Below are 9,633 nucleotides of genomic sequence, written 5' to 3' on the forward strand. Positions count from 1 at the left end.
ACTGTCTCTGTGCCTCTCCTCTGTATTCTCCCTCTCTCTCTCTCTCTTTCTCTCTCTCTCTTTCAAAATAAATTACTTTTAAAAAGATAAGTTGAGCCATTTTAAAATCAAATACAATATCAGCAATTACGGCAATATTGTCAGATGGAATGATTTGAGAAACTTTTAAATATTGACATCAAACTTGTCATCCCAATTTTCAATAAATAAAAATTTAAGAGGTTTTTTTGCAAGATCGAATATCAAATCATACGTTGAAGGAGTTTTTTAAAAATCATATATTAAAGCATAACAATTTTTAGAATGAATGTTGGAAATAAAATTGTAAACAAAACAAAATACCTAATTTTTTGATTAAACAATTTGATCACACACTCACACCCACAAGACTCCTGAAGGAGTCCTAGTACTGATGCCCTTGTGTGAAATTCGCTGTTTCTGAAAAGACCTCAGGTTACAAATGGGTGGCCCAGATTGCAAGCCAACAGAGGGGAGGGTCATGGGGAGGTGGGGCTCTTCAAGGGCACAAACACACCATCCTCTCCCGTGTGCCCTCTGCCCTCTCATCATCAGCGGTGATGAGTTGGGTGATGCTCTTCCTCTGTGTCCACAGGCTTAAGCCGTGTGTCCAACACGCCATGTGAGACTTGTGAGAAGACTCCCAAGTGCAAACACCAGCAGGCGCTCAGGGAAGTCGCCTCGTCCCAGGCAGCCTGTGTTCCTTTGCCTGAGTGCCAGGACAAAGGCTGCCTCAACCACATAGGGAACGATGGATGTGTGAGGCCTTAGCATTCTGTGCAGAGGTCCCCGGCAGGCCTGGAGCTTAGAAAGGACTGGGACGAGCCTCACCTGCGAAGACGTGAGTGCTGGGATACTCCTTACACAGCAGATGGCTGCTTGCCAGAGATGTCTGTGCTAGGGATGGGGCAAAAGCTCCACCGTGCAAGCAGTGCAGTAGACAGAGTTCAGCCTTGTCCATCGCAGGCTCTTCTGTATCCCCATGTAACACGGCCCCCAGCACAGCGTGCCTGAGACTGACATCCCGACACTAATCTTCCTGTCTCCCAAGCTGCCCAAGCCCCCCAGGACCCCCACTGCACAGCTCTGCAGTACAAGAGCCTTCTCTGCAGTGGCTCTATTCCAGAGAAGGCGTGGGCAGTCCCAATGCATGGAGGCCTCTTGCCCTTATCATATGCAGACAACATGGTCAGCGGGGTGTCAGCACGCTGTGGAGTTGAGGATCTGTGCGACCAAGCCTTACCTCTTCCAGGGCAGAGGCTGTCGCACTCTCTAGAAGGGAAGGCAGGCCTTTCTCTCGCTGCTGTCTGCACACTGGCTGGAGAGGCACGTCTTCTCAGCTGCTTGATGGGTAAATGTCGGGGTACCCTGGAAAAGCTCCCTGTGCTGACCCGAGTCTTTGGGTGTGAACATCCAAAGAAAGTATGGCCCATGAGTGTGCAGTGGGAATACGGCCCCAGTGGTCATGAGGCTGGGCCCTTTGGGGCATCTTTCTGCACAAGCAGGCCGTTACTTGATAGGTCTTGCCGAGCAGGAACACTTTACGGGACAGGTGAACACAGGGTCCCCCACATGTTAATATCTCCAGCCAATACCTTCTTAGGGGCCAGGGTGACGTTTCCGCCCGGCCTGTCCCAAAGACAAGGTACGGACAAGGTGTGGGTGTAGAATGCACTCACGGCACCCAGAGCCAAACCCTCAAGTGTGGACACTTGAGGTCCGTGGTCAGAGGCCTCGGTGCTCTGTGTCCGAGGGATTACAGCCCTCATGCTGCACACCCGGCAACCCCGGGTGTCCTCCCGTATCCGCAGCTCTCCCCGGGGAGCCCTAGGGTCCAGGAGCTGCTAAACCCCCTGCACAACTGTATCTGCTGCCCAGTGGCCTCTTCCACCCCAACACCAGCGTGTGTGGGCCCCAGAGTGCTGTCCCTCGAAAGAGGACACCCTCAGCAATTCAGGAGCCTTCTGACTTCCATGTCTCTGAACCACACATGTCTCTCATTGGTCTGTCGGGATCGTTGTTCTCTGTGCGCAGGAAATGTCTTGCATTGCCTGTGCTCCTCTGTCTTCCTGAGTGACCCTGGTGTGTCCATGACTTTTCCTGGCTTTGCCTTTGCCGACACCTCTCTGGTGATGCCTCCTTGCCTGGCCTAAGTGGGCACAGCTGTACCCGTGTAACCACCTTCGTCTCTGCACACCTGTGTGTTGTGTCAGCTGTGGCTCTGGTGGCCTGTCTTGTCTTTGGAGTATGCTTCTGCGCTTGAGTGTGTTTCCGTCTGAATTCAACCCCTTTCTTCCACTGACAGATCCAATTGCTCTCCTGCTGTCAGGTGGAGGGGCTTCTGCATGTTCTGTTATATGTTCCAGGAGCCAGAAATCATTCCGTGCCGGTAGGACCTTCGTCAGAGGATTGGCCATGCACTCTGCCAGCCAGTTAATGTCCCCAAATGCAGCTGCCTTGCTGTGAGCATTCAGTCACATCTCTATTTTCTGTCCTTCTGTTTTCAAACCCTTTGCATCTGAGGGGCTCAAACATCACTGGCTTGCACATTGCAGATGCAGGCGTAAATTGTGAAAAGCGGTCCAGCAACGTTTTCCCACTTACTCTTTTGCCACGTGGCATGTTCCTGGCTGGGAGAGACTCCCCCCTGCCAGTGTGTGTCTCATTTCCGTGTGCCTCCTGTGTGTTCTGGTCCCTAATTTGTCCATTACGTCCTCATTGTCCTCCCCTCGGGTGCGAGTTTCCTCCATCACTGTGGTGGAAGGTAACCTTTATAACCATACGTTGGCTTGAAATTACTGGGCGGATCACCTGTCTGCGTCCGGGGATCCGAAGGAGACCTTGGCTCTTTTGCTCATGGTGCACCCTTTCTATGTGATGAGTCACTTTGGATGAGAAGCTTGCCAGAGGCGAGGGGCCTCAGAGTTGAGCACATTTCCTGGGCATCTGTGAGAACTTCGTTGGTTCCACTCGGAAAGCATTGACATTCATGGATGTGCAGCCTCTGCTTTTGCTTGAATTTGCCGAGCTTTGGGATGTGATTTCTTCCCGCACGTGCTGTGCCTAAATCTCTGCTGTCTCTTTCTGGCAGTCCCATTTCCTGTCTCCTGCTGGTAAGTACAGGGCTTCCAGCAGCCCTGTGGGGATCGGGTCCTTGTTTTCTTCCCTGCGGTGCCCTCTTCCTCACCCCGAATGACCTCGTTGCAGCTTCCTTCTAGTTCAGGGATCGTTTCAGACTGCCCTAAAGGTCCACGTGGGAGCAGTGCCTTTTGTGCTGAGGGCTGACCACTGTACACCATTCGTCTATGTGCAAATAGCACAGGTGAATTTCACCAGGTGAAACTGCACACTGTAGTTGCCCTGTCTTCAGAGTCAGCCCACCAGTCTCCGCCTCGGCTGCCCCTGCTCTCCTTCCTCCTACCCTCTACTTGCCTCCCCCTCCCTTGTCTTCTTCCTGTCCCTCCCTCCCACTTTCCTTCCAGCTCTCTTTGTCTTCGTCTCCCTCCTCTCCATCACTAATGCCTCCCCCATCTCCGTCTGTCTTCCTTGTAATAGGTGCCCCTCTGTCTCTTCTTGTCTTGCTCCTCCTCCCTGTCTCTCCCGCCAATCTCCCTGGGACTCTCCCTCTCCAGGCCGGTCTTCCCCTCCACTCATCCTTCCTTCATCTGCTTGCACGTGTCTCTCTCTCTCCCTCTATAGCTCTGTCTCTCTGTATGTCTCTTTCTCGCTGTCTGTCTCAGTGGACATTCTGTGTCTGAGTGCATGCTTCTTCAGAATTCTCGTTGGCGCCTGGGAAATGTGAACTGAACTCATCTGCTTTTGTGTGTACTAGTGAAAGCAGGCACCGGGCTTTCTCAGAGACAGACACAGACAAGTTTCCAATTCTTGGTGAAGGGCCCCTAAGTGCCCTGCTTGGTTGGAGTCGTCCTCCTTTTAGTGGAAGGTTAGATTTCAGGACCGGAGCAAGCTGCTAAATCCTACTACCCCATCTCCCTGGCGCTCTGTACGGAGATCAGTAGGTCACCAGTGGCAGATGGGGCTCTGGGGGTTGTTCTTTGCTCTGAATTGCAGTACAGTGAGGTCTACTGAGCTGTTTTCTTGCAAGGACACGGCGGTGGGGTGGGTCTAGGGTGGGTGTCACTGGTTCTGGGTGGGCACCCACCTTACCGCCGCCCTCAGCCTAACGGCCAAGGAGGAGATACCGTGCGGACGGCCATGTGGCCCCGGTAGGCGTGACACTAAGGACTTCTCCAGGCCTTGCCCCAGCTTCATGAAGAAGGGGCAAGGGACGGAGCAGGCAGTGGCTCACGGCATGGACGTTCCTGTGCTGAATGCTCTGGTGCCCGTAGTGAGGCCTCTGGAGAAAGGGTGTACAAGCGACCACAGACTGTGCGATACCGGGACCTCGCAATTCAGGCCTGGAAGGTGACAGCGCTGAAGAGGACATGCGGCAAACGGGGGCCACGCTGGCACCTTGGCACTCGCTCCAGAGCCTGGACCGGCCATTGGCGCGCGCTTGCTGGCGGCCAGCACCCTGTCTTGCTGTCTTGCAACTGATTGCTCCCCGAACCTGGCCAGCTGGCCTGACCTGCCCTGGAACCACTTCGCCCCCAGGCCGCATGCGCACACTCTTCACTGCCTCTGTCTCGGCCCCTCCTCCACAGCAGCCACAGCCAATGCGGAGTCCTCAAATCCCAGAGCCTGTGCGCCTGCGCGCAACTTTGGCGGGCTGAGGCGGGAGGCTTCAGGGAGCTAATGGTCTTGCGGCCAAGGCTCTCCCCACCTGCTGCCGTTTCCTGTCCTTGTCCTGAGGCTGCCCTAGCTACACTGGGGCCGGGGCCGAGCGTCATGGCCAGCGTGTCGCGGTCCGGACAAAGCGGAGATTCCCGTCGACCCTGGGCCCTGATCATCCTGGATGCGAAAGGTGGAGAGTCCCGGCCCCGCGGGAATGCAGGGGCGCTGGAGGGCGTGGGCTGGCCGCAGTCCCCAGGTTCAGGGGCGGCAAGCGCCCATCCTGTGAAGGAAGCCCAGGCCGGGTGTGAGATACAGGTGGCAAGCCCAGCGGAGGAATTGGTGCTGATATTGGATGACGGAATGGTGGCTGCTGAGGTGGTGATCGGGGAGGAGGAAGAGAACGGCGAGGCGACCAAGGATGAGGTGGCTGGAGAGGAGAATTCTGAGGAAGCCAAGCCAGAAGCAGAGGACATGCACGAGGAGGAGGAGGTGGAAGTTGAGAGACAGCAGCAGGAGGAGATTCAGGAGCAAGAGGAGAAGCGCGAGGCAGATGCAGAGGCGGAGGAGGGGCCCCAGCTCTCACAGGAGCTGCAGCAGCAAGAGCCAGCGTTGCGTCCTGCCTCAGCCCAGGACCCGCTGGCAGCGCTGGAGCGTCTTCAGCTGGAGATCAGCGCTGGGAGTGCCCAGGATTCCAGGGCCTTATGGCGGCTGAAGCGCAGGATTCTTCGGAGACGGATTTCTCACTTGGATCACAGAAGGGCCATCATGAAGCACATCCCTGGCTTCTGGGCCCAGGCGGTATCCTTCCTTGTGCTGGTGGGTGATGGCGGGGGCTGTTGTGCAGGAGGGCTGGGCACTGAGAGCAGGGTGCCTCAGGGCGATGGCCCCCAGAGAGGAGAGCTGGGGAATGGTCCCTGGCCCTGGGTTGGTGTGGTCTGGGATCCAGTGTAAGGCCTTGGACAGGGGCGGTTGTTGGGGATGGGGGGACTTGGTGACTGGGTCAGTTTCCTCTAGGTCTCCGCCAACGTTGGCCTGCAGGCTGGTCTCAAATATTACTTGCAGACACGAGCCATGTGTCCCCATGCTACCAGAGCTAGGGTAGCACAAAGCAGCCTTCACTCAGAGCAGATAAGGCAAGGAAATATTTTGCTGCAAAATGGGAGAGTTACGCAGGCCGCACACCCACCTTCACATTCACAGGCTGTGCACGTTTCCTAGCAGTTCCTTCAAAAGAGAGCATTTCAGACACACACTCATGACCTTTAGTGGAACCACGCCACGCCCCTTTGCCAGACAGTAGGACGACTGAGACCCACTCCGAATGGGGTACAAGCTGCCTCCTCAGACCCTGACACACACACACACACACACACACACACACACACAGAGGATTCTCTCCTGGTATCTCCACCCCTGCTTCCCTCTCTGTCCTCAGGCTCCGGCTCGGTCCCACCCATGTCTTTCTCTCCGGACTGGCTGTGTCACTGTGTCTAATCCTTTTCCCTCCTCGGCCCTCCTCGTCCGTGCTTCTCGATCTCTTTCTCCCTCCCACACCCTCTGCTTGCAGCGTAAGTGTGCAGTCGGGTTCCTGTAAGCCATGTTATTCCATCTGGACTCAGGAGGCTGGTGACAACATAGGTCTTCACGGGAATCTGCCAAGAAACCCAGCCGTGAGGAGGGGTCAGAGCACATGCCGACATCACAAGCTATGATGGGCTGCTGGCAGCCCACACAGGTCAGATATAGGAAGGAACTGTGAGGCGTGCAGGCAGTGGAGTCTCTCCCTGCTGTGTGCAGACAGCGTGGGAGGTACAGGAAGCCAACGGACTGCCCAGTGTCGATGGGGTCTGATGCATCTGCAGAGGCTGAGGAGTGTGGGGACTAGTGTTTCCTGGTCTTTCTGCACATGCCGTGATCTAGTCCCTTGCTCTTAGCCTGGGAGGGTTGGAGGGGGGCTGTGTCTGTTTCCACAGCATCTGAAGGCACAGCTCCTTGACACAGCACAGATTCTGAATCACCCCCAGTTGTCGGCCATGATCGGTGCCCAGGACAAAGACGTGCTCAGCTACGTGGTCGACTTGGAGGTGAGACCGGGGAGGCTGTGGCTGGGGGCCGTCCCGTCGGGGGTGGGATTTGGGCAGGAGAGGGTGAGGCAAAGGTGCTCACCCTCACAGCCAGGCAAGTAGCTCAGGACCCCGAGGGAGGACACTTGCCCCCTCCTGTCCCATTGCTCACGGCAGGTGGAAGAAGTGGGCCATCCCAAGTACCGCTGCAGAGTGATGTTTTTCTTTGGGGCCAACCCGTACTTCCGGAACCCAGTGATCATTAAGGAGTATCAGCTGAGCTTTGCTGGTAGGGTGTGGGTCCCATGATGGTGCGGGGCAGGGGGATGAGGAGCATGAATCAGGGGCAGGAGGGAGGGGGAGGGGGAGGGGCAGGTGGGTGGGGAGGAGGCCATCAGCTTGCTCCTCAAATCCTCTCTTCCTGCAGGCTACAGGACATCGCGTTCCACTCCAGTCCAGTGGTTCTGGGATGATGAACGTGGAGCTCCCAGTCGCAGGCATGACCCCACCAGCCTTAACTTGTTCAACTGGCTGTGTGAGCACAGCTGCCCAGGGGCGAACAGGATTGCCGAGGTGGGGCCCCTGAGGCCTTCGTCAGCAGTGGGGATGTGGGTGGCCCCCGGCCAGAGAGGAGAGTGGGCTATGCCCAATGTGGCGCCGGCCTGTGTCCTCTTCCAGATCATCATCGAGGACCTGTGGCCCAATCCCCTGCAGTACTACCTGAGGGAGGAAGGAACCAGAAGACAGTGATCTGACGTGCTCACGTGTCGGTGAGAACCCCAGTATGCGGTGTGTTGACCTGCGTGTTGTATGGGCAAGGGAACGTGGGCCACACATTGGCTTGCAAATGGAAGGTCCGCCGACACAGGGACACAGGTAGCATGGGGAGAGGGTGGGAGGATGACAGGGGACCTGCAGAGACTCAGCAACAAACATACAGAGGGTTGAAGCCTGCAAACCAAATGCAGTTGTGCTGTGGGCTGGGGCTTTGGAGAGCAAATCGGGAGGAGCAGTGCTTCACCACAAATGCTCCCCGTGGATGTCCGCCCTGTCCCGGGCTTCCCCCTGCTCCTTCAGTCTGGATTTGCCTGCCAGTCTTTGGGTCAGGAGCTGCCGTGTCCCCAGGCGCCACTGTGGTGAGAATCTCGCACTTCCTTCCATGTGCCCCACCACGCCATGTCCTCCTGCAACCCGACAGCCATTCTTAGAACTGGTCCAAGGCCATTGGGGGCTGGAAATGAATCCCTGGGTGAGAAAGCAAGGGGGATCACAAAAGGGTGAAGCACAAGAGTGACAGCATCTGGGATGTATTTGCAAATATCCCGTATCATTCTTGGTGTCTGTTGCGTGGAGGTGCGTGTGTGTGCATGTACGCAAATGTGTCTGCGTGTGCCCACATGCGTCAGGGGCTCTGCATCTGTGTGAGCATGAATGGCGCAGAGCTTCTATCTTTGCCCATGCAGAAACAATGGAGGATGCCACCAGCACTAGAAGAGATGGGTGGATGAGTCTCCTGTCTTCTACGTGCCCCGGAGAGAATTGGGGAAGTGATCACATGTGGCAGCCTTGAAGAGTTGTCACGATGTTTATGTGGACACATACAGGAAGCTGAAAACCCTTCTGTGTGTGTGTGTGTGTGTGTGTGTGTGTGTGTGTGTGTATGGGGACCTGAGGAGGGACGATGAGGAAGGGACCTGAGTGTGACTGTCCTGCCGCTGCCCAGGTGATTCTGTGTGTGCAGGAGAGGTGCAGTACTCGTGTGGGGCAGGTGTTGCCATGTGCACAGAGGCCTGCCTTCTTGGGCAGGCAGAGCCTGGAAGGAGGAGGAGGAAGAGACAGACCTGTTATTTGGAGACTTGTTGTATAGGCTAGAGCCGAAAGGCAGGGAAGGGGATTGCGCAGTTGGACCAAATTGGTCCATTGGGTTCTGGTACAGTGTGGCCAGGACTTGGGGGGTTTCAGCCAGGACCCTTGCTCCCAGAGGGGTGTCGTGTCCTTGGTGAGATAGAATCCAGTCAGCAAAGCCTCCAGTCAGGATCAGAGCTAAGGCCCCGTGTCCCCGGAGAACTCAGGAGTAGGCAGACTTCTCACAGTCGATGCCAGTATACCTTGCTGCTTCCTCCCACACCCGGGGCTCCTTTGACCCCGAGCCCTGTCCTCAGACAGTGGCTCAGGATGGGAGCTGTGTGAGGGGGAGGGGCAGGTGTGGGTTGTGGGCAGCAGCGAGGCTTATGAGTGGGATTTCATGCAGCGAGTACGCGTGAGGGCAGAGATCCAGCGTGAGTTCCTGCGAGTGTGTGTGGGCATCTGTGGCAAAATGGGCCTGAGATCCGGGGTGGTGCTGGCAGTGTGAGCGTGCATATGTTCCTGCGATTGTGTAGCCATGTGTCTCTGTGTGTGCAGGATTGGGTGTGTAAGCCGCCGGAGAGACAAGGAGAGACACAGGGGTCTCTGTGAATGAGGTGCTTATGTGGGACGGTCAGGTGCCAGAATACAAGAGTGCAGTCCCTTCCCTCCTGAGTCCTGACAGTAATCGCTGGGATGGGTGCAATTGTTGCTGGTGGAGCTTTGCCCCATCCCTAGCACAGACCTCTCTGGCAAGCAGCCAACTGCTCTGTAAGGAGTACCCCAGCACTCACGTCTTCGCAGGTGAGGCTCATCTCAGTCCTTTCTAAGCTCCAGGCCTGCCTGGGACCTCTGCACAGAATGCTAAGGCTGCACAAGTCCATCGTTCCCTATGTGGCCGAGGCAGCCTTTGTCCAGGCACTCAGGCAAAGGAACACAGGCTGCCTGGGACGAGGCGACCTCCCTGAGCGCC

At 56.3% G+C, this 9,633-nt stretch overlaps 1 long non-coding RNA gene across 1 annotated transcript; it reads left to right on the plus strand.

Annotated features, from left to right (window-relative positions):
• Positions 1–5,517: 5,517 nt before the first annotated feature.
• LOC145715259 (uncharacterized) lies at positions 5,518–7,286 on the plus strand. The gene is made up of 4 exons (XR_014137245.1): positions 5,518–5,550; positions 6,759–6,836; positions 6,993–7,104; positions 7,243–7,286. It is a non-coding gene; the product is annotated as an uncharacterized LOC145715259 (long non-coding RNA).
• Positions 7,287–9,633: the final 2,347 nt, after the last annotated feature.

This window comes from Panthera onca (genome assembly GCF_046562875.1).
Source record: "Panthera onca isolate mPanOnc1 chromosome Y unlocalized genomic scaffold, mPanOnc1 haplotype 2 h2.ChrY_unloc_1, whole genome shotgun sequence".
Lineage (NCBI taxonomy): Eukaryota > Metazoa > Chordata > Mammalia > Carnivora > Felidae > Panthera > Panthera onca.